Source organism: Schistocerca serialis, chromosome 1 (genome assembly GCF_023864345.2).
Source record: "Schistocerca serialis cubense isolate TAMUIC-IGC-003099 chromosome 1, iqSchSeri2.2, whole genome shotgun sequence".
Classification (NCBI taxonomy): Eukaryota; Metazoa; Arthropoda; class Insecta; order Orthoptera; family Acrididae; genus Schistocerca; species Schistocerca serialis.
In genome coordinates this window covers 355,096,431-355,119,652 of record NC_064638.1, presented here as the reverse complement: position 1 = coordinate 355,119,652, position 23,222 = coordinate 355,096,431, and the positions used below count along the sequence as shown (strand labels likewise).

At 43.7% G+C, this 23,222-nt stretch overlaps 1 protein-coding gene across 7 annotated transcripts in view; it reads left to right on the top strand.

The window, feature by feature from the left end:
- LOC126470107 (nicotinate phosphoribosyltransferase) overlaps positions 1–23,222 on the top strand; it is a 124,784-nt gene that overhangs the window by 70,767 nt on the left and 30,795 nt on the right. The gene's annotated exons all lie outside the window — the stretch shown is intronic.

Genomic DNA, 23,222 nt, shown 5'->3' with positions numbered 1-23,222 from the left:
GGTTTCTGCTGCTTGAATAATGTAATCCACATACTTTGCAATAGTAACATTTTGTTTATGTATTTGTTTATAAACAAAAGTATGTTGTGCACCACAGTGTTGAAATTTACTACCTAAAACATACACTGAGGCGAGAAAAGGCTGGACTCAACAAGTCATTTGAGACCCCTGCAGAAATATGGAACCATGCTGCCTCTGTAGCCATCTGTAACTGTGAAAGTGTTGCTGGTGCAAGGTTTTGTGCACAAACTGACCTTTCTATTATGTCCTACAAATGTTTGATGGGATACATTTTGGGCGAACTGTTTGGGTAGATCATTTACTTGAACTGCTCAGAATGTTTTTCAAACCAACTGTCAATAATTGTGTCCCTGTGGCATAAAAATTCCATCATTATTTGGGAACATGATATCCATGAATGGCTGCAAATGGTCTCCAAGTTGCCAGACATAACCATTTCCAGTTAGTCAAACAGTGGAACTCCAGGCAGAAATAGCAACAATGTTAGAAAAGATAGATTGCTACTTATAATAAAGATGACACATTAAGTTGCAGACAGGCACAATTGAGACACTTGCACAAAGCTTTCAGCTGGAGCCTTCATCAGAGAAAAAGAAACAACACCATTCATACCCAGAGGCAAGGTATGAAAAGCTACGAAAACTTGGGCTCAAAGCTATCCGCAAAACGGCCAAGTAACTAACAGAGTCGCATTTTAAACCTTAAAGAACAATAGCTTCCTTCAAGCTGATCATTCAAGGAGGCAGCAACCAAAATTCAGGTACCAGTTACAACTTTTAGTAAAAATCTCAATCAAAAACCAATCTCTCTCTCTCTCTCTCTCTCTCTCTCTCTCTCTCTCTCCAAAAACACATGTATAAATATTCATGTTATTAAGATAAAAGTTATTTTATAGAGTTTACATTGAAATCACCAGAGATTAATAACTTCTTCTTTTTGTCTGACAGACAGCATAATAGGGAGTCAAACTTTTTAATATGAATAGTTCCCAATCTCTTAATGGGGACCTGTACAATGTTGCTAATATCAACACTACATTATCTAACTGTAGTTTATATGCACAAACTTCAATGTGCTGATCGACACAAAATTTGTTTACTTTTCCGGTTTTGTATTTATACCCTTGTTATGTGTAAATGGCAACTCCTCTTTTATCCATGCCGGATCTTCCAAAGTGTACGATGCTAAATTATACCCATTTTACAGACACTTTCCATCCCCACAGTTACATGGTGTTCAGACAGACAAAGTACAGGGTGATTCAAAAAGAATACCACAACTTTAGGAGTTTAAAACTCTGCAACGACAAAAGGCAGAGCTAAGCACTATCTGTCGGCGAATTAAGGGAGCTATAAAGTTTCATTTAGTTGTACATTTGTTCGCTTGAGGCGCTGTTGACTAGGCGTCAGCGTCAGTTGATGCTAAGATGGCGACTGCTCAACAGAAAGCTTTTTGTGTTATTGAGTACGGCAGAAGTGAATCGACGACAGTTGTTCAGCGTGCATTTTGAACGAAGTATGGTGCTAAACCTCCTGATAGGTGGTGTATTAAACGTTGGTATAAACAGTTTACAGAGAATGGATGTTTGTGCAAAGGGAAAAGTTCTGGACGGCCGAGAACGAGTGATGAAAATGTAGCACGCATCCAGCAAGCATTTGTTCGCAGCCCAGGAAAATGGGATATGGTGTTTCGGCCACCTCTCCCAGCCACCATTGATGATTTGAAACGAGAAATAACAGCAGCTATCCAAACTGTTACGCCTGATATGCTACAGAGAGTGTGGAACGAGTTGGAGTATCGGGTTGATATTGCTCGAGTGTCTGGAGGGGGCCATATTGAACATCTCTGAACTTGTTTTTGAGTGAAAAAAAAACCTTTTTAAATACTCTTTGTAATGATGTATAACAGAAGGTTATATTATGTGTCTTTCTTTAAATACACATTTTTAAATTTGTGGTATTCTTTTTGAATCACCCTGTATATCAATCTCGTTCTTATTTTAGAGATCATCTAAACACACTAACAGTTAATCTACTTTATTTTTTTATTTCCCTGATATTTTGATGAAGTAAATTGATACTATCCTTAGCTTTATATCTATTTAGTGTACATGAAGCTTCTTTTATTCTGTTTTTCTTGAATGTTGTCTCTATGGACTTTGGCTTTAACCCAAAAAACCTGTCTGCCTGGTACCATTAACCACAGGGATCATACAATGTATGGCTGTGGCCTCCCTTACAGTATCTGCTAGTAGGGAAGCTAACTTATCGTACCGTAGGTTGTAAGGATAATTCCCATCTGCCCAGTTAAGAAAAGTTGGTTGTGAAATGGAGGATACAGATGGCTTGGGTAGTGAAGCAGCCACTGAAATCAAGTATGTTATGTTCAGCTGCACGTTGTGCCACAGGGTGGGCTTCTTTGCTCTTGGCACAATTTGGCAGTGGCCATTCAACCTGGTGGACAGCTGGTTGGGAGTCCTACCAATATAAAAAGCTGTGCAATGAATGCAGCAGGGCTAGTAAATAACATGGCTGCTTTCATAGGTGGCATGGCCCCTGATGGGATAGGATAAAGGTGTGAATACTGGAATAGGGAGTGCTGGGTGGGTGGATTGGGCAGGTGTCTTCCACAGACATATGATCTTCGTGCTAAGGGGTTGCGATTGGGAATGGCATAGGGATATACCCAGATGTTGTGGAGGTTGGGTGGGCGATAGAACACCGCTTTAGGAGTGGTGGGAAGGATATCATTTAGGATGTCCCTCATTTAAGGTCATGATGGTAGATAATCAAACCCCTGATGAAGGGTGTAGTTCAGTTGCTCCAGTCTGGGTTGGTACTGGGTGACGGAAGGGGCACTCCTTTGTGGCTGGTTCTTGAGGGTGGTGCGAGGATTGGTGGTGTGGGGGGAATGGTATAGGAGGTCCATTTACAGACTAGGTCTGGGGAATAGTGTCCGTCTGTGAAGGCCTTTGAGAGAGCCCTCAGCATTACAAGCAAGGAAGTTCTGGTTACTGCAGATATGCCATCCCTGGGTGGCCAGACTCTTTGGGAGAGGTTTTTTTTTGTGTGTGTATGAAAGGGATGACAGCTGTTGAAATGCAGGTACTGGTTGTCTGGTGGGTTCAATGTGGACAGAGGTTGGGATGAAGCTATCAGGACAGAGGTGGTCAACATCTACTAAGGTGGCACAATGGGTTGAGGAGGACCAGGTGAAGCAGATGGGGGAGGTGTTGAGGTTTTGAAGCATCGAAGATAGAGTGTTTTGGCTCTGAGTCCAGATCATGAAAATCTTGTTGTCTGAGGTTTAAAATATGACTCTGTTAGTTATTTGGCCGTATTGCGGATAGCTTTTAGCCCAAGTTTTCCTAGCTTTTCATACCTAAGGGACCACTGTTGTAAGTAAATAAGATCAAACAGCAATCTGCTTTTCGTGAGAAAAGGAGATTGCTTGGCACACAAACTTCCTTCAAACTACACCTCCTGCTACATCAAAATTGGTCAATGGAGTTCAGCACCATACTATTGTACAAGAATATAATCCAATTACTGTAATTAAGAAATTATGAGAGGTTGTTACTTATTGAATGAAAACTATAGAGAATGCATTTCTTTTCCTGTATTTTAGTGAACTTTGTACACTTGCAATTCTGTCAATTGATAGACGGTGACGATAATGAAGTTCACCTCCTTTTCCAAAAAAAAAAAAGAAGATATTTCTATTCTTCACTTCCAGAAAATTTGTATACATAAATGTTTGGCAACTCTTACACATACCTTACTCGGTTTTATCACTAAAATATCAATTTTCATTAAATGTAACAATACGTTCTGAGTGATGGCCTAGCAACACGTCCTCTTACCACAAGATACAGACTAACAGCCCTCTTCCCTTTTTTTTTCTTTTCTTTTTTCCCCTTAAATAAATCAATTGTCTTTTTTGTAGAGTCCATACTCAAAGATTCACAACTACTACCAGCTTCTCTACACATATAGTTCAAGACAATAGCACTCTAATAAATAATGTATTTGTACAGCAAGAGGATGTAAAACTAAGACACGCTTTCCCTGTGATAAATGGATTATCAGACCATCGTGCACATTTGATTAACTTACAGAACCTAGCACGGTCAACAGTTCAGAAACCATTAAGCAAAAGTTTAAGGCTGGCCAACCCGGTATCTATAGAGCACTTCAGGGAAACTTAGAAATGTTAATTGGAGAGATGTATGGAAGAGCCAAATGCTAATGATAAAAGCAGCATATTTCTTGATAAATTTATATCCCTTTTTGAACACTGTTGCCCAAAAAAAGTGCTAAATGTTATACCAAACATTTTCAAAGGAACCTGGGATTACTAAAGGTATTAAAGTGTCTGCAGAAAGAAAAAGAAAATTGTACGAGACAGTAAGAATAAGTAAAGACCCAGAAGTGATTTTACACTATAAAAATTATTGTAACATACTGAGAAAAGTTGTCAGAAAATCAAAAAATATGTACATGAGAGATGAAATTAATAACTCAGGCAATAAAATCAAATTAATATGGAATGTTATTAGAAGAGGGACAGGAAAAGTAAGCACTGGGGTAGGTAGTATTGGTATTAAAGACAATGAGACCATCTTAACCAACAGTACACAAGTAGCTAATGTATTTAACAACCATTTCTTAAGTTTAGGCGAAGAAATTGGTGAGAATAGTTCAAAAGAAAAAGCCAAGCAGTATGTGGAAGAGTCAGTTTTGAGAAATCCTTGTCAGATTAATTTTCATCTAACAACCTCTTGTGAAATAAGGAAAATCATTAAAACTTTGACAAATATATGTTCTTTTGGAGTAGATGACATCTCTAACAAGATATTAAAACAATGTGGAACAGTTCCAGCTGATGTTCTGAGTCACACCTGATAATGCGTCACTAACTCAAGGTATTTTCCCAGACAGGTTAAAATATGCCATTGTTAAGCCTCTCTACAGAAAAGGGGACACCACAAATGTCAACAATTACCAGCCAGTTTTCTTTGCTTACAGCATTTTCAAAAATCGTTGAGAAAGTAATGTACTCAAGAGTGGTTAGCCATCTCAACAGAAATGGGATACTTAGTAAATCACAGTTTGGATTTCAAAGACGCTGTTCTACTGAATCAGCAATACACAATTTCACTGCCCACATAATAGAGTCTTTAAATAGTAAAATGTCACCAATAGGAATTTTCAGTGACTTGTCCAAAGAATTTGATTGTGTGAACCATAAAATTATTTTACAGAAATTACAATTCTATCGTATATAGGGAAGAGCATATGAATGGTTCAAGTCATATCTACACAACAGGAAGCAAAAAAGTTTCTTTGAATGGTTTAAGTGATTTAAGGAAGTTTCCCACTTCATCTAACTGGGGTGAAATTATGTTAGATGTTCCACGGGGTTTGATCATGGGTCCCCTTCTGTTCTTGATATATGTGAATGACCTCCCTTCTTATCTGAAGTGAGAAGCTATACTGACACTGTTTGCTGATGATACAATCCATATTATTAATCCAGTAAAAGAAACTCCAATAGAAAATGATACAAATAATGTCTTCGGAAAAGTTATTGATTGGTTTTCTGCAAATGGGCTTGCTCTGAACTTTGAAAAACACAGTACATTCAGATTTCTACTGCAAGGAGTATAGATCCTTCAATACATATAACACATCAAAAGCAGTCACTAGCCAGGGTAGAGCATACGAAGTTTTTGGGTATACGTATAGATGAGAATCTTAATTGGAAAATTCATATTTTGGATCTCGTAAAGCGTTTAAGTTCAGCAAGTTATGCAATCAAAATAATTTCTAATTGTGAGGATATATAAATTAGCAAGCTCACACACTTTCCATATTTTCACTCTCTGATGTCATGTGGAATAATATTTTGGGGTTACTCAACACTTTGGCAAAAAATATCCACTGCTCAAAAGAAAGTTGTTAGAATAATATGTGGGGCTCATTGTCGCACATTTTATAAGCATCTATTTGAAAGGTTAGGAATTCTTACAATAGTCTCTCAGTGCATTTACTCACTAATTAAATTTGTTCTCAACAACATGGACCACTTTTAAAAACAACAGCGACATTCGTGATTATAATATGAGAAGGAAGACAGACTTGCACTATACTCTACTTAACCTATTTTTGGCACAGAAAGGGGTAAAATATGCTGCTGTAAAACTTTTTGATAAATTACCATATGAAATAAAATGTCTGACAGAAAGCAGTAATAGTTTCAAAAATAAATTGAAATCATATCTTCTTGACAACTCTTTCTATACCATAGATGAATTCATGAACCGGCATAAATAAATCTATAGGTATAATATATGCATTTTGTGCCATGTAAGGGAATGGGGTGGGTAATTAAAAGTTTAAGCTTAAAAAACAGAAGAAAAGAAACTTGATTCATGTGTGCATTTCTTATGCACTTGACGCACTCCACTTCATAACAGTTACCATGAGATTGATCACTGGAACATGTAACTAACTAACATTTTGTCTCCCACAGCCCATTCACCTAACAGTTTCCACCCTCTCTGTCCTGTCATATCCTTCCCATTCTTGTCTCCTACCTGCTTCGTTTGCTGTCCTCTTCCAGTGCACTCACCCATCTTTTCCTGTACCTCTCCTTCTTCGCTCCTTTTTCCCCACCTCCCTGCCCCATGATCTCCTGATGCTGTGCCTGTTGGCATTCTATTCTGTGCACCTCTCACCAGACAGTGTTCCTCTCTCCCACCATCCACACACTACTATCAGTTCTTCTTCCCTGCGCCATTCAGATTGATGCCTCCATCCCATATGATAGTTGCATTCTGACCCGAGCTACTGGAGTTGGCTGTCGTGTGCATGAGCTGTGCATTCTTGTGTGTATGAATGATGTGGATTTCTCTTTTGCTGATGAAGGCTGTACCTGAAGAATTTATTGTCTTTTTTAATTGTGCCTGTCCACAACTTAATGTGTCACCTTTATGGTAAGTATCAATCTTATCTTTTCCTACATTATTGATTTCCAATCAATGATCAGTTCAGTTCGGGGACCATATCATGTAAATACAGCTCACACCATTGTGGAGCCACCACCAGCTTGCATAGAGCCTTTTTAACAACATGGGTCCACGGCTTTGTGGGGTCTGCACCAAACTCAAATCCTACTATCAGCTCTTACCAACTGAAATTGAGACTTGGGAGACAAAACCTTGCTGCCATAGCCCATTAATGCCAAATTTTGCTGCACTGTCCTAAAATATATTCGTCATAGGCCCCACATTGATTTCTGCGGTTATTTCATGCAGTGTTGCTTGTCTGTTAGCATTGACAACTCTATGCAAATGCTGCTGCTGTCATTCATTAAGGGAAGGCCATAGACTACAGTTTGTCTGTGGTGAGAGGTAATGCCTGAAATGTGGTATTTTCTGCACACACTTGGCACTGTGGATCTTGAAACACTGAATATCCAAACTATTTCCAAAATGAAGTGTCCCATGTGTCTAGCCCCAATTACCATTCTGTGTTCCAGGCATGTTAATTCCCATCATGCAGCAATAATCACTTTGGAGATCTGTTCACATGAATCATTTGTGTACAAATGACAGCTCTGCCAATGAGCTGCCCTTTTATACCTTGTGTATGTGACACTACCACCATCTGTATAACATTTCACATTCTGATTTTTACATGAAATGAAATAGCTCTTTTGTTCAGTTCAACTATAATTGTTTCCGTGTTTTTATCTTGTTTCTTCATCCCCCCCCCCCCTCCTCCCCACACCCACCTTTTCATTTCTTTCTCATATTTTTCTGTTTGTTCCCAAAGCCCGTTTTCCCCTATCACTGAATCATCTTAGTAGCAACTCACATTTTGTTTACCGTTGTGCCCTGAATTTAATTCCTGTTTTCTGTTAATCTTTTTTCTGTTTATTTCCTTTCAGTAAACTCTTCTTATTTTCATTACCTGTAACTTTAATTTGTGACCTATCAACTGCTTCCAGATCACTATTAAGTGTGCTTGTGAATTTTAGTGTATGTTGTTCTATTGTTACTGCATTTTCATTCACTGTATGTGATGTCCTCACTGATGATTTGAATGAATTTTTCTTCCATTTATAAAATTTTCCTGTTTCGTTATCCTAATAGGAAATTTTAAAAATGTCAAAGTCTTTGAGTGAAATATATTTTTAAACTAGCAAATGTGGCAGTGCTTCTTAGTTGCTAAATATGTGTGGGAATTGGATTTACATCATAATCTCCTCTTCCCCTTCTCTTTGTCCGTCTTCTCATCCTCCTCCTCTCTATGTCCATCTCCTCCTTCCCTCTTCTGTGTCCATCTGCTCCCCTCCCCACCCTCCTGTCTCTTTGATCTTGAACCTTTTTAATCCTAATCTGAGAAGAAAAGTAAAACAGCGCATCATTGTGTGTACAATTTTTGTTTAAAAATATTTATAATGAGGAAAAAAAATCTGTATGGGAGAATCAGTCTTTCTAATGGTTTAAGTGCCCTCCTATTGTAGTTAAAACTGATTAAAAGAAAGAAAACAAAACCACACATATTTACAGAAGAGCAAAACACATTTTCTCTCTTGCAATTGGTTTTAACAGTAAAAACCTGTACATTGTTGTTTAAAAGAATATTTATGTCCATATGAAAGTCCTAAAAATTTGAAGAGTCCATCCGAATATTCATTAGAGTATCGGATTAGAATTTGAAGTACAATCAGTCAAGTACTTCTTGAGGTTTTTGATAACATCGTTTCCCCTTTCTATATTAAATATTAATTTATATATTATAAGATGGCACTCTAATAGGTATATAAAACACAGACATATTTGAATGTAATATTGTATTAAAATTTCAAAGCAGTTAGGGATATTTCAGAAATTTGAGATTTTGAACAAATGAACATACACATTTTTATTTATGGAGATGTGTGTGTGTGTGTGTGTGTGTGTGTGTGTGTGTGTGTGTGTGTGTGTGTGTGTGTGTCAGACCTGCACAATAATTTATGTTGTTGCATTTGTGGGTAAAGACTCTCCTCACCCTACAAAGTATATTATTCTTTCTTTGCTGTATTGAAAAAGGGGAAGAGGTATAAATGGTGGAAGAAAGAAAAGTTGCACCAACCCTCCAATTATAAAAAAAGTCAAACTTACATCCGGCATAATCCGTATCACTTCAGGCATGGGGGGTTTTACCTTCATAGTCTCGGATGTTATTGAATTTAGCAAATGCTAAAATTCAAGAGTAAGTAAGAAACACTTTTTTTTTTTGTTTTCTCCAAAAAAATTCCTGCCTCGAGTTAAGGCCTCCAAAGATGACACTGCAAACACCATTTTGAAGATGCAAATTTCAGAAAAATTTTTAAAATGCTGTATCTCTGTAACAGTTCTAGATACTTTGTTAGAGTTTTTTTATTTGAGAGAATTGCTGTATGATTACAATGGCATCCTCCTTTTGGCCATAGTTGTCAAAGTTCTTTTACTGTCGCCTTTTGAATTTTTTCATAATCTACAGAACTTTTTTCTAATGCCAGTCCAGAAAAGTTTGATTTTTTTCTGTTGATTGGTACCATATTCTCTGTAAACGAGAGCTTCCACTTTTAAGTTGGACAGGTTTTATTTTTAAAAAATCATTTTTTTTATCTTTCAAGGCTAGTGTATGTCTTTGATGAAGTTGTTTCTTACTAATTTCTTTGTTGCAATGTGTGTTTTTTTTTTTTTTTTTAGTCTTTGTTGCAGTTATTTCTTTTCAGTTTTATTTTGGAGGTATTTCATACACTTTGTTGTAGTTTCTTGTCAGTTTCTTTGTCATGGTTGTTCGTTGCAGGTTTCTGTATTGTAGTTGTTCACTGCTAATTTGTTTACTGAAGAGGCTTCTAAGAAATCTGAGACCATCCAGTGAGTTCTGTGTTTCTGTGAGGAATTTGCCAGTTGACACAGTTGCAGTATGTTTGTGAAAAAGACTGTTTGAAATGTGTTAAGAATCAAATTTTAATGATTCTCTATGTGACTCGGTCAAGTGCTGTACCATCAAAGAGTAAAACAGGCATTTTTGTTCAGTTGCCCTGTCAAGACTTTCAGTTAAATAAAAAAACCATCTAATAGTTTTTAACTTTACGTGTGTTATTTTATCGTAAGAAACTAAATTACACCAGGTTATGGGCTCAGGTTTGTATTAAATATACACAATATGCGATAAATACCTGGCCCCAAGTGTACTCTCACGTAAAGTTAAGTCGAGATGGCAACTGAAGTGGAAAAATATCGTATTTCTTTATTCGATGGAACGAATTCAACTGGAAAGTCAGGATGGAGAATCTCCTCGAGGAACTGGAACTATTACCATTTGTGCAAGCGAATTATCTCACAAAGGTGGAATTTGTCAATGGAGAGGAGAACATGTAGCATGCCGCAAAGGAAACAAGATTGGCTGAAATGGCTAAACAAGATCGTAAATGTAAGTCTCATCTTGATCAACACATTGCCGACCGTCACTTGCATTATAGTATTTGAGAGTTGTAGCATCACGTTTTAGTACCTGAATAGTGTAAATTCGTGTAGTCGTCTGTCTTCTGTTTTTGTTTTGAATGGCCAGTGCCGGTTGATCACAGCCAGTGTGCTCCCTGCCGCCGTTGGATAAGCAGCTGCAGCAGCAAGTCGTATACTCTTAGCTCACTTATTTGTTACATAGTTTAATTCTTAATTTCTTTGCGTGTTTTTGGTATTTGCATTGTTTAATTCATAAATTTCGGGCATATTATAGTATTTGAGAGTTGTAGCATCACGTTTTAGTACCCGAATAGTGTAAAATCGCGTAGTCTCCTTCCGCCGCCAAGCAGTGTGTCAGCAGTGCGCCAGTAGCAGCATTACTGCATTTACTAGGCAATCTTGTATTTTAATAACTGTTTAAATTTTGTGTCGATTTGTTTGCACTCTCTGTAGATTAGTTCAGACGTTCTTTGCACAACAGTTTTTAGCATGGATATGGACTGCAACTGCTGTGTTTGGATGCAGGCTGAGTTGGCATCCCTTCGCTCCCAGCTTCAGGCAGTGTTGGCTTCGGTCACACAGCTTGAAGCTGTTGCCAATGGGCATCACTGTGGGGGTCCGGATGGGGGTTTGTCGGGGACGGCCAGCTCGTCCCACACATCCCCCGATCGGACTACGACTGTGGTTGCCCGGGATACTGCCCGAATTGAGGCTGATCCCTCACCTGTGGTAGAGTGGGAGGCCGTCTCAAGGTGTGGCAGGGGACGAAAGACATTCCGGAGGGCTGAACGGAAGGCCTCTTCAGTTTGTCTGACAAACTGGTTTCAGGCTCTGGCTCAGGCTGATACTGATCTTCGGCCTGACATGGCTGCTTGTCCTGTTCCAGAGGTTGCCCCTCAGTCTGCAAGATCTGGGCGGTCGCAGAGGGTGGGTTTACTAGTAGTTGGGAGCTCCAACGTCAGGCGCGTAATGGGGCCCCTTGGGGATATGGCAGCAAGAGAGGGGAAGAAAACCAATGTGCACTCCGTGTGCATACCGGAGGGAGTCATTCCAGATGTGGAAAGGGTCCTTCCGGATGCCATGAAGGGTACAGGGTGCACCCATCTGCAGGTGATCACTCATGTCAGCACCAATGATGTGTGTCGCTATGGATTGGAGGAAATCCTCTCTGGCTTCCGGCGGCTATCTGATTTGGTGAAGACTGCCAGTCTCGCTAGCGGGATGAAAGCAGAGCTCACCATCTGCAGCATCGTCGACAGGACTGACTGCGGACCTTTAGTACAGAGCCGAGAGGAGGGTCTGAATCAGAGGCTGAGACGATTCTGCGACCGTGTGGGCTGCAGTTTTCTCAACTTGCGCCATAGGGTGGGGTTTCGGGTTGCACTGGATAGGTTAGGAGTCCACTACACGCAGCAAGTGACTACACGGGTAGCAGGGGTTGTGTGGCATGGACTGGGCGGTTTTTTAGGTTATAATGGCCTCAGGCAAGTACAGAAAGGGCAGCAGTACTGTCGAAGCTGCATTGGTAAAGTATCGGAACTTCAAGCGCTGATAGAAAGCACCGAAGCTGAAATCGTTATAGGTACAGAAAGCTGGCTGAAGCCAGAGATTAATATCTGCCAAAATTTTTACAAAGGCACAGACGGTGCTTAGAAAGGATAGATTGCATGCAACCGGTGGTGGCATGTTTGTCACTGTTAGTAGTAGTTTATCCTGTAGTGAAGTAGAAGTGGATAGTTCCTGTGAATTATTATGGGTGGAGGTTACACTCAACAACCGAGCTAAGTTAATAGTTGGCTCCTTTTACCGGCCTCCCGACTCAGCAGCATTAGTGGCAGAACAACTGAGACAAAATTTGGAATACATTTCACATAAATTTTCTCAGCATGTTATAGTCTTAGGTGGAGATTTTAATTTACCAGATATAGACTGGGACACTCAGATGTTTAGGACGGGTGGTAGGGACAGAGCATCGAGTGACATTACATTGAGTGCACTATCCGAAAATTACCTCGAGCAATTAAACAGGGAACCGACTCATGGAGATAACATCTTGGACCTACTGATAACAAACAGACCCGAACTTTTCGATTCTGTAAGCGCAGAACAGGGAATCAGTGATCATAAGGCCGTTGCGGCATCCCTGAATATGGAAGTAAATAGGAATATAAAAAAGGGAGGACGGTTTATCTGTTTAGCAAGAGTAATAGAAGGCAGATTTCAGACTACGTAACAGATCAAAATGAAAATTTCTGTTCTGACACTGACAATGATGAGTGTTTATGGAAAAAGTTCAAGGCAATCGTAAAATGCATTTTAGACAGGTACGTGCCGAGTAAAACTGTGAGGGACGGGAAAAACCCACCGTGGTTCAACAACAAAGTTAGGAAACTACTGCGAAAGCAAAGAGAGCTTCACTCAAAGTGTAAATGCAGCCAAAACCTCTCAGACAAACAGAAGCTAAACTATTTCAAAGTTAGTGTAAGAAGGGCTATGCGTGAAGCATTCAGTGAATTCTAAAGTAAAATTCTATGTACCGACTTGACAGAAAATCCTAGGAAGTTCTGGTCTTACGTTAAATCAGTAAGTGGCTCGAAACAGCATATCCAGACACCCCGGGATGATGATGGCATTGAAACAGAGGATGACACGCATAAAGCTGAAATACTAAACACCTTTTTCCAAAGCTGTTTCACAGAGGAAGACCGCACTGCAGTTCCTTCTCTAAATCCTCGCACAAACGAAAAATGGCTGACATCGAAATAAGTGTCCAAGGAATAGAAAAGCAATTGGAACCACTCAGCAGAGGAAAGTCCACTGGACCTGACGGGATACCAATTCGATTCTACACAGAGTACGCGAAAGAACTTGCCCCCCTTCTAACAGCCGTGTACCGCAAGTCTCTAGAGGAACGGAAGGTTCCAAATGATTGGAAAAGAGCACAGGTAGTCCCAGTTTTCAAGAAGGGTCGTCGAGCAGATGCGCTAAACTATAGACCTATATCTCGGACGTCGATCTGTTGTAGAATTTTAGAACATGTTTTTTGCTTGCGTATCATGTCGTTTTTGGAAACCCAGAATCTACTCTCTAGGAATCAAAATGGATTCCGGAAACAGCGATCATGTGAGACCCAACTCGCTTTATTTGTTCATGAGACCCAGAAAATATTAGATACAGGCTCCCAGGTAGATGCTATTTTCCTTGACTTCCGGAAGGCGTTCGATACAGTTCCGCACTGTCGCCTGATAAACAAAGTAAGAGCCTACGTAATATCAGACCAGCTGTGTGGCTGGATTGAAGAGTTTTTAGCAAACAGAACACAGCATGTTGTTATCAATAGAGAGACGTCTACAGACGTTAAAGTAACCTCTGGCGTGCCACAGGGGAGTGTTATGGGACCATTGCTTTTCACAATATATATAAATGACCTAGTAGACAGTGTCGGAAGTTCCATGCGGCTTTTCGCGGATGATGCTGTAGTATACAGAGAAGTTGCAGCATTAGAAAATTGTAGCGAAATGCAGGAAGATCTGCAGTGGATAGGCACTTGGTGCAAGGAGTGGCAACTGATCCTTAACATAGACAAATGTAATGTATTGCGAATACATAGAAAGAAGGATCCTTTATTGTATGATTATATGATAGCGGAACAAACACTGGTAGCAGTTACTTCTGTAAAATATGTGGGAGTATGCGTGCGGAACGATTTGAAGTGGAATGATCATATAAAATTAATTGTTGGTAAGGTGGGTACCAGGTTGAGATTCATTGGAAGAGTCCTTAGAAAATGTAGTCCATCAACAAAGGAGGTGGCTTACAAAACACTCATTCAACCTATACTTGAGTATTGCTCATGAGTGTGGGATCTGTACCAGATCGAGTTGATGGAGGAGATAGAGAAGATCCAAAGAAGAGCGGCGCGTTTCGTCACAGGGTTATTTGGTAAGCGTGATAGCGTTACGGAGATGTTTAGCAAACTCAAGAGGCAGACTCTGCAAGAGAGGCACTCTGCATCGCGGTCTAGCTTGCTCGCCAGGTTTAGAGAGGGTGCATTTCTGGATGAGGTATCGAATATATTGCTTCCCCCTACTTATACCTCCCGAGGAGATCACGAATGTAAAATTAGAGAGATTCGAGCATGCACGGAGGCTTTCAGACAGTCGTTCCTCCCGCGAACCATATGTGACTGGAACAGAAAAGGGAGGTAATGACAGTGGCACGTAAAGTGCCCTCTGCCACCCACCGTTGGGTGGCTTGCGGAGTATAAATGTAGATGTAGATGTAGAATACACGAAAGATAATGTAACTTCTTTTGATTCATGGACCTCTCTGTGCAATACGCTAGAGAGAAAAGGAATTGCTGGTCAACATCTGTTGAAAAAACAATTGTTAACTATGAAATTTAACACAACAAATGATTTGCTATTTAACCACTTTCTGAAGTTTGATAAACTGATTTGTGATTTACGTTCGACTGGAGCTACTGTTGAAGAAACGGACATAGTGTGCCATTTGCTTATAACGATGCCTACAGAATACAACATAATGGTCACTGCACTTGAAGCCCTCTCAGTGAAAGACTTGACGCTGAGCTTCATGAAAAATAGGCTACTGGATGAAGAATCAAAGCGGAAGGGAGTTGTCAGGAAAAACAGAAATGGTGAACACTGTAACACTGTCTCCTACAGATTTTCAGACTTAACGGTATCAAAAAAAGGGTTTTTCAGACACCAGTAAAACAAAATGTCAACAAGGAACTTCTTTGAACTTTACTTGTGACTGTTGCGGGAAGCTGGTCACAAAACGGCTAATTGTTAGAGTAAAGGTACCAAACAAGAACTCAGGAATCATTAACTCTGTGGTCGTAACTAACAGCAAAGAAGAAGATGGGTTTTATTTTGCAGCATCAAATGAAGATCAGTCAACAAACAACATAAAATTGTTCTTGGACTCTGGAGCAACGGAACATCTGATAAACAGTAAGATACCTCTCACTAATTTAAGGGAACTGGAACAGCCAATTAAAGTCAGAGTAGCTAAGTCAGGCATTTTTCTTGAGCCTAAAGTAAAAGGAGAAATTAAAGTCACTAGTGTGGTAAAAGGAAAGGAAATTCAGCTAACGATTAAAGATGTTTTATCTGTGCCTGATGTTAATTATAATTTGCTGTCAGTTAGAAAATTGGAAATGAATGGTTTTAGTATCACATTTGAAAAGGCTCAAGGTTTAATTTAAAAAATAAAAGTAACTGTTGCCATTGCAAATAGGAATGAATCTCAGTTATATGTTGTAAATCTTTTGCAACGAAAACCTGTGTCAGCTGCTTCAACTGCAACTAATGCGAAACTGTGGCATAGCAGATTAGGCCATTTGAGTTATGGTAACATTAAACGCCTCCAGTCACTAGTTGATGATATGGAACTGGACACTTCAACAATCTCCACGGAACAATGTTCAAATTGGGTTGAAGGAAAAAGTCACAGCTGCCATACAATCACAATAGGAAATGTACCACGAAACCTTTTCAGTTGACCCACAGTGATCTGTGTGGGCCAATTGCACCGGAATCATTCGACAGAAAGAAGTATGTGCTCATGTTCGTCGATGACTTTACGCATTTCACAGTGGCCTATGCACTGGAATCAAAGTTAGAGGTAACTCGTTATCTGAAGATGTTTCATACCATGGCTACAGCTTATTTCAACTTGAAGATTAGTAGACTGCACTGTGATAGTGGTCGTGAATACATGTCAAATGAATTGAAACTGTTTTTTGAAGGGCAAGGAATACAGTTTGAGTTTACAGTCAGATATACTCATCAGCAAAATTGTGTTTCAGAGCTAATGAACAGAACTATTATTGAGAAAGCTCATTGTATGGTGCTTCAGTGTAAATTAGATAAAATGTTCTGGTCAGAAGCTGTTCGTACTGCCGTGTTCGGGGGTAAGAATAGGCCCGTGGTATTCCTGCCTGTCGTAAGAGGCGACTAAAAGGAGTCTCAAACGTTTCGGCCTTATGTGATGGTCCCCTCTCGAAATTATTCCGAAGAGCGAGCCAATTGGGGAAGGGCACCTTACATGGTGCACTGTATCCTTCGTGCAATTAGACCTATAGCCGTCTTTCTCGTCGTTGCAATGGTGTCCCGCTCGTTTTCGATCTCTTGGGCGATTACCACGCTGCACTCTGCAGTGTTTCTTTTAACTGTGACGACGACCTTGGCCATTTTTGCACCTAAGATCCAGCACGGTAGCCAGTCCGTTGTGGTGGGGTCGCCATGTACCCTCTTGGTTGTAGCCCCCTGACAACACAGGGATCGCTCTACTGATGCCTGTGCCGTTCACTCCCCACGTATGCCAAGGAGTAGATGCCCATCTCCCTGGGGCATCAGGACTCCCGGCAATGGCCATCCTGCCAGGTGGCCTTTGCTGTGGCTGGGTGGCACCCGTGGGGAGGGCCCTTGGTCGGAGTACGTGGCATCAGGGCGGATGACCCGCAATGAAGCGTGGTACATCATCTCTTGCTGGCGGCCAGCCGCCAGCAGTCTCTAAGCGTTCTCGGGCTCAATTTAATGCTCAGAAGTACGATCCGAAAACGTTCCCCTCCCTGGCCACGCCGTGGGAAGAGCGTAAGTCTCAGGATGGAGGTAACAGTTATTCGCCCCGATTCTTAGTTTGCACGAGAGCTGATGGGGAGTCTTTTCTCTCCACAAAGCCTCAGTTCTTCGTCGAGCATTTAGAGGACAAGTTTGGGGAGGTGGAGGGCTTGTCTAAACTGCGCTCTGGGTCAGTACTGATACAAACGGCATCCTCCGCCCAGTCCCGCAGGTTACTTGCTTGTGACAAGTTGGGGGATGTTAACGTTTCTATTACACCACATAAGAGTTTAAATATGGTCCAGGGTGTTATTTTCCATAGGGATCTCCTTTTGCAGTCTGATGACGAGCTGCGCGCCAACTTAGAACGTAGAGGTGTTCATTTCGTCCGGCGCGTTCATCGGGGTCCGAGGGACAATCAGGTTGCTACCGGTGCCTTCATCTTGGCTTTCGAGGGTGATACGTTACCGGAAAAGGTCAAGGTGATGGTATACCGATGTGACGTCAAGCCCTATATCCCTCCCCCGATGCGGTGCTTCAAGTGCTGGAAGTTCGGCCATATGTCTTCCCGCTGCACTTCCAGCCTCACATGTCGCGATTGCGGACGCCCATCTCATCCCGATAGTCCATGTGCCCCGCCTCCCATCTGCGTCAACTGCGGGGAGCACCATTCACCTCGCTCGCCTGACTGCAAAGTCTTTCAGAAAGAGCGCAAAATCATGGAATATAAGACCCTGGACCGGCTGACCTATACTGAGGCCAAATGGAAATATGACAGACTCCATCCTGTGAGAATGACATCTACTTATGCAGCTGCTACAACAACTGTGCTAGCTCCATCAGTTTCGAGACTTCCAGCCAGCTCGATAAGCAGTAAGACTCCTCCTGCCCCCTTGCCCGTGGGGGGCTCTACCCAACCGGTTGCTCCTGCACCACCTACCTCGGGAGCAACCTCCTCCCACCTTCGGCTACTCTCGCCCGTAAGAGTTCCCTTGGGACCCTCCCTTCCCAGGGTTCCACCAGCGGGAAGGATGACTGCCACCAGTGGCATAAGTCCTCACCAGCGGCCGGGCGTAGGGCTTCACGATCCTCCTCTGTCCCGGAGACTGAATCGGTGAAGCCTTCCCAGCCGGTGAAACCCAAGGTTCAGCGAGAGAAGTCCAAGAGAAAGACCTCTAAGGCCAAGGAACTTGCGATGGCACCAACCCCACCGCACCTTTCGTGCTCTGCGTGTGAGGATGAAGTCGAGATTCTAGCGTCCGCTGAGGACCTTGATCTCGCTGGTCCCTCAGACGCCATGGATGCCTCTCGTACGGGTACTGAATCGGTGGCAGTGAGTGAACAAGCGGCGTAAATTGCCTTCCCAGTCCTTTCACGCCTTTCTCAGCCATGGACAATACCATCCTCCAGTGGAACTGCGGCGGTTTTTTCCACCATTTAGCTGAGCTCCGCCAACTTCTCAGCCTTCGCCCTTTCTTCTGCATTGCTCTCCAGGAAACTTGGTTTCCAGCGATGCGAACCCCCGCCCTCCGTGGCTATCGGGGTTATTACAAGAACCGAGCAGCTTATGAAAGGGTGTCTGGTGGCGTCTGCATATATGTCCTTCACACTCTGCACAGCGAGTCTGTCCCTCTCCAGACGCCTTTAGAGGCTGTCGCTGTACGCGTATGGACGCCACAGGCTATTACCGTCTGCAGTCTTTACATTCCACCGGATGGTGATGTCTCGCAGCATGTCCTGGCTGCACTGGTCGCCCAATTGCCGCCGCCTTTCTTGCTATTGGGCGACTTCAACGCCCATAACCCTCTGTGGGGTGGGTCAGTGGCCACAGGTCGAGGCGCCATCGTTGAACATTTGTTGTCGCAGCTCGATCTCTCGCTGTTAAATGATGGTGCCTTCACACACTTCAGTGTGGTGCATGGCACCTACTCCGCCATTGACCTTTCCATCTGTAGCCCTAGCCTCTTACCGTCTGTCCAATGGAGTGTGCATGACGACCTGTGTGGTAGTGACCACTTTCCGCTCTTTTTGTCACTACCACAGCGTCACTCTTCTGGGCGCCCTAGCAGATGGGCTATGAATAAGGCTGACTGGGATTTGTTCTCCTCCACTGCCGCTTTTGAGCCTCTCTCTACTGATGACATTGATGCGGTGGTTCAATCTGTCACCACCGGCATCGTTACTGCCGCCGAATCTGCCATTCCCCGTTCTTCTGGGTCCGCTCGGCGGAAGGCTGTGCCTTGGTGGTCGCCTGAGATCGCTGAAGCGATTAAAGATCGCCGGCGGACGCTCCAGCGTCACAAGCGACATCCCTCCTTAGCCCACCTTATCGCCTTCAAACGGCTGCATGCGCGGGCCCGCCTCCTTATCCGCCAAGGCAAGAAGGAGTGCTGGGAGCGGTATGTGTCCACCATTGGCCTCCATGTCACTCCCTCGCAGGTCTGGGCCAAGATTCGACGCGTCTACGGCTATCGGACCCCTGCCAGCGTCCCTGCGCTCTCACTGAATGGAGCCGTTTGTACCGACTCCGACGTCATTGCAAATCGCTTAGCAGAGCATTTTGCTATGAGTTCCGCTTCTGCGAATTACCCCCAGGCCTTCCGCTCCATTAAAGAGCGGCTGGAACGTCGGAGCCTTTCGTTTCACACCAACCACCCAGAATCTTACAATGCTCCATTCAGTGAGTGGGAATTTCGCAGTGCCCTAGCTGCTTGCCCTGATACCGCTCCTGGGCCAGATGGCATCCACTGTCAGATGCTGAAACACCTTTCAGTGGACTGCCGGCGGCGCCTTCTCGATCTTTACAACCGTCTTTGGGTCGAGGGGGAGTTTCCGTCGCAATGGCGGAAAGGCATTGTCATCCCCGTTTTGAAACCTGGGAAGACCCCTCTGGAGGTGGACAGCTACCGTCCCATTAGCCTCACCAACGTTCTTTGTAAGTTGCTTGAACGGATGGTGAGCCGGCGCTTGCATTGGGTACTGGAGTCTCGGGGCCTTCTGGCTCCGTCTCAGGGTGGGTTCCGTAAAGGCCGCTCCGCCACCGACAATCTGGTGAGTCTGGAGTCGGCCATCCGTACTGCTTTTGCCCGCCGTCAGCACCTGGTCGCTGTCTTTTTCGACATGCGGAAGGCGTACGATACGACATGGCGTCATCACATTCTTTCTACGCTTCATGGATGGGGTCTTCGGGGTCCTCTGCCGATTTTTATCCGCAATTTTCTGTCGTGTCGTACCTTCCGCGTGCAAGTCGCGGCCTCGTATAGTTCCTCCCACGTCCAGGAGAACGGTGTGCCACAGGGCTCTGTTTTAAGTGTCTGTCTGTTTTTAATAGCCATTAACGGGCTTGCTGCGGCCGTGGGAAATTCTGTCTCCGCTTCCCTGTATGCTGACGACTTCTGCCTTTATTACAGCTCTACTGGCATTGCAGCTGTTGAACGTCAGCTACAGGGCGCTATCCGTAAGGCGCAGTCTTGGGCTGTAGCGCATGGGTTTCAGTTTTCGGCAGCCAAAACCTGCGTTATGCATTTCTGCCGGCGCCGAACAGTCCATCCTGAGCCGCGGCTTTATCTTGCCGACGAACTCCTTGCTGTGGTGGAGACCCACAGGTTTTTGGGGGTGGTTTTCGATGCCTGGTTGACTTGGCTGCCTCATATCCGGCAGCTGAAACAGACGTGTTGGCGGCATCTAAACGCTCTGAGATGCTTGAGCAACACCCGCTGGGGCGCCGACCGCTCTACACTGTTGCAGCTCTACCAGGCGTTAATCCAGTCCCGTCTGGATTATGGGAGCCTGGCTTATGGCTCAGCATCCCCATCTGCGTTACGGGTGCTGGACCCGATTCTCCACAGCAGGATATGCCTTGCCACTGGTGCTTTCCGCACCAGCCCTGTGGACAGCGTACTAGTGGAGGCAGGTGTACCTCCACTGCGGTTCCGACACCAACGTTTGCTGGCCGCTTATGCTGCCCATGTTCTAAGCTCGCCCGGGCATCCAAACTATCGCCTCCTGTTCCCGCGGTCGGTCGTCCGTATGCCAGAACGTCGGCCCCGGTCTGGTTGTACAATAGCGGTCCGCGTCAAAGAGCTTCTCTCTGGGCTCCAGGGTTTCACTGTTCCACCTCCTTTCCGGGCTACTTTGCATACACCCCCATGGTGTGTTCGTCGCCCTAGCCTTCGGCTCGACTTGGCACAGGGCCCTAAGGACTCAGTCCCTTCAGAGGCCTTCCGCCGCCGCTTTTATTCCATCCTGGCCACGTATCAGGGCTCTGGTGTTGTTTACACTGACGGTTCGATGGTTGCTGGTCGTGTCGGATATGCGCTCACTCTAGGGGACCTTTCCGAACAACGTTCCTTGCTGGATGGCTGCAGCGTTTACACTGCTGAACTGGTCGCCATCTTTCGTGCCCTAGAGTATATCCGCTCCTGCTCAGGTGAGTCCTTCGTTATCTGTAGCGATTCCCTGAGCGGTTTACGAGCTCTCGACCAGTATTTCCCTCGTTCTCGTTTGGTGATGGCTATCCACGAGTCTCTGCATACTCTCGCCTGTTGCGGCCGCTCTGTGGTCTTTGTGTGGACCCCCGGTCATGTCGGTATCCCGGGTAACGAACATGTTGACCGCCTGGCGAAAGAGGCCACCAGTAAGCCATCTCTGGACGTTGGCCTCCCAGAGACTGATTTGCGGGCAGTCTTCCGCCGCAAAATCTTGGCGCTATGGAACGATGAATGGCGCGAACTGCAAATGCGCAATAAACTCCGTGCTGTCAAGGAGACGACGGCTGTGTGGCGGTCATCCCTGCGTGCCACTCGCAGGGACTCAGTAGTTCTTTGCCGGCTCCGCATTGGCCACTCCCGGCTGACACACAGTTATTTACTGCGCCGGGAGGACCCTCCTCTATGTCGCTGTGGGGCAGCTTTGACAGTGGCCCACATTTTGCTGGCCTGCCCCCTTTTAGCTGTGGTCAGGCAGACATTTGCGCTGCCTGCTACGCTCCCTGCCCTTTTAACAGACGACTCCACTATGGCTGACTTAGTTTTAAGTTTTATTCGGGCAGGGGGATTTTATCATTTACTCTGAGTGTTTCTGTTTTATTTTATTGTTTTGTGTTGATTCTGGCCTTTGGCCTATGGTTTTACACTGATTTTTAAATGTGTTTCTAAGTGGTTGGCCTTTCCTTTTTTATGTCTATGGTCGGCCAACCACCGTCACACTCTGTGTGGTTTTAGTTTGTTTTGTCTTGTCTTTGTCTCAGTATCTCTTGTTCTGTATCGTCTGTGATCTCTTCTGTTCCTTGTTTTTATTCTCTGTGGGTGTTCTTTGTCTTTGAACAAAGGGACCGATGACCATGGCAGTCTGGTCCCTTTAATCCCCCAAACCAACCAACCAACTGCCGTGTACCTGCTTAATAGAAGTCCTACCAAGGCTTTGGAAGGAAAGGTACCTGCAGCTTTGTGGTATAATGAGAATGCTGAGAGTGTTCGGATGTATTGCTTATCTACTGCTACCAAAGGAATTGAGAACAGGTAAATTTGAAGGCAAATCCTTAAAATGCTATATTACTGGTTACTGACCTAATGGCTACAGGCTTTGGTGTCCAGAGGAAGGAAAAATAGTCATAGGAAGGAACATTGTTTTCTACGAAGGAAGGTTTGAGTTTGAAAGTAAACCAGCTGAGGACTGGATCCCAGAATCTGTAAGGGAATCATTCAAGAAGGGTGATAATGAAGACGTCGAAGAAGATGCCAAACCAAGTGACCGAGAAAGAAGGCTGCTGTAACCATGGCCGAAACGTTGCTTTTTCTCCACCAGCAGTAGGTTTATACATTATGACGCGGTACCATACCCCGAAAACGTTTATGTCAAGTGATGGGGGTCATGAAAGAATTCCCATACCGGAACTGACCAGTGACAAAAAGGGAGCTGAAAATTTGTCGGAAAAGAAAACTGTTCGATGTTCTACCAGGAAGAGGAACCATCCTAAATATCTGAAAGACTACGCTGTCCTTGCACTCAATGCTTATTCATTTGTGGATGATGTGCTGAAAAGTTACAAGGAAATTGCAAATCGTGAAGATAAGGAATACTGGTATAAAGCTGTACTGGATGAA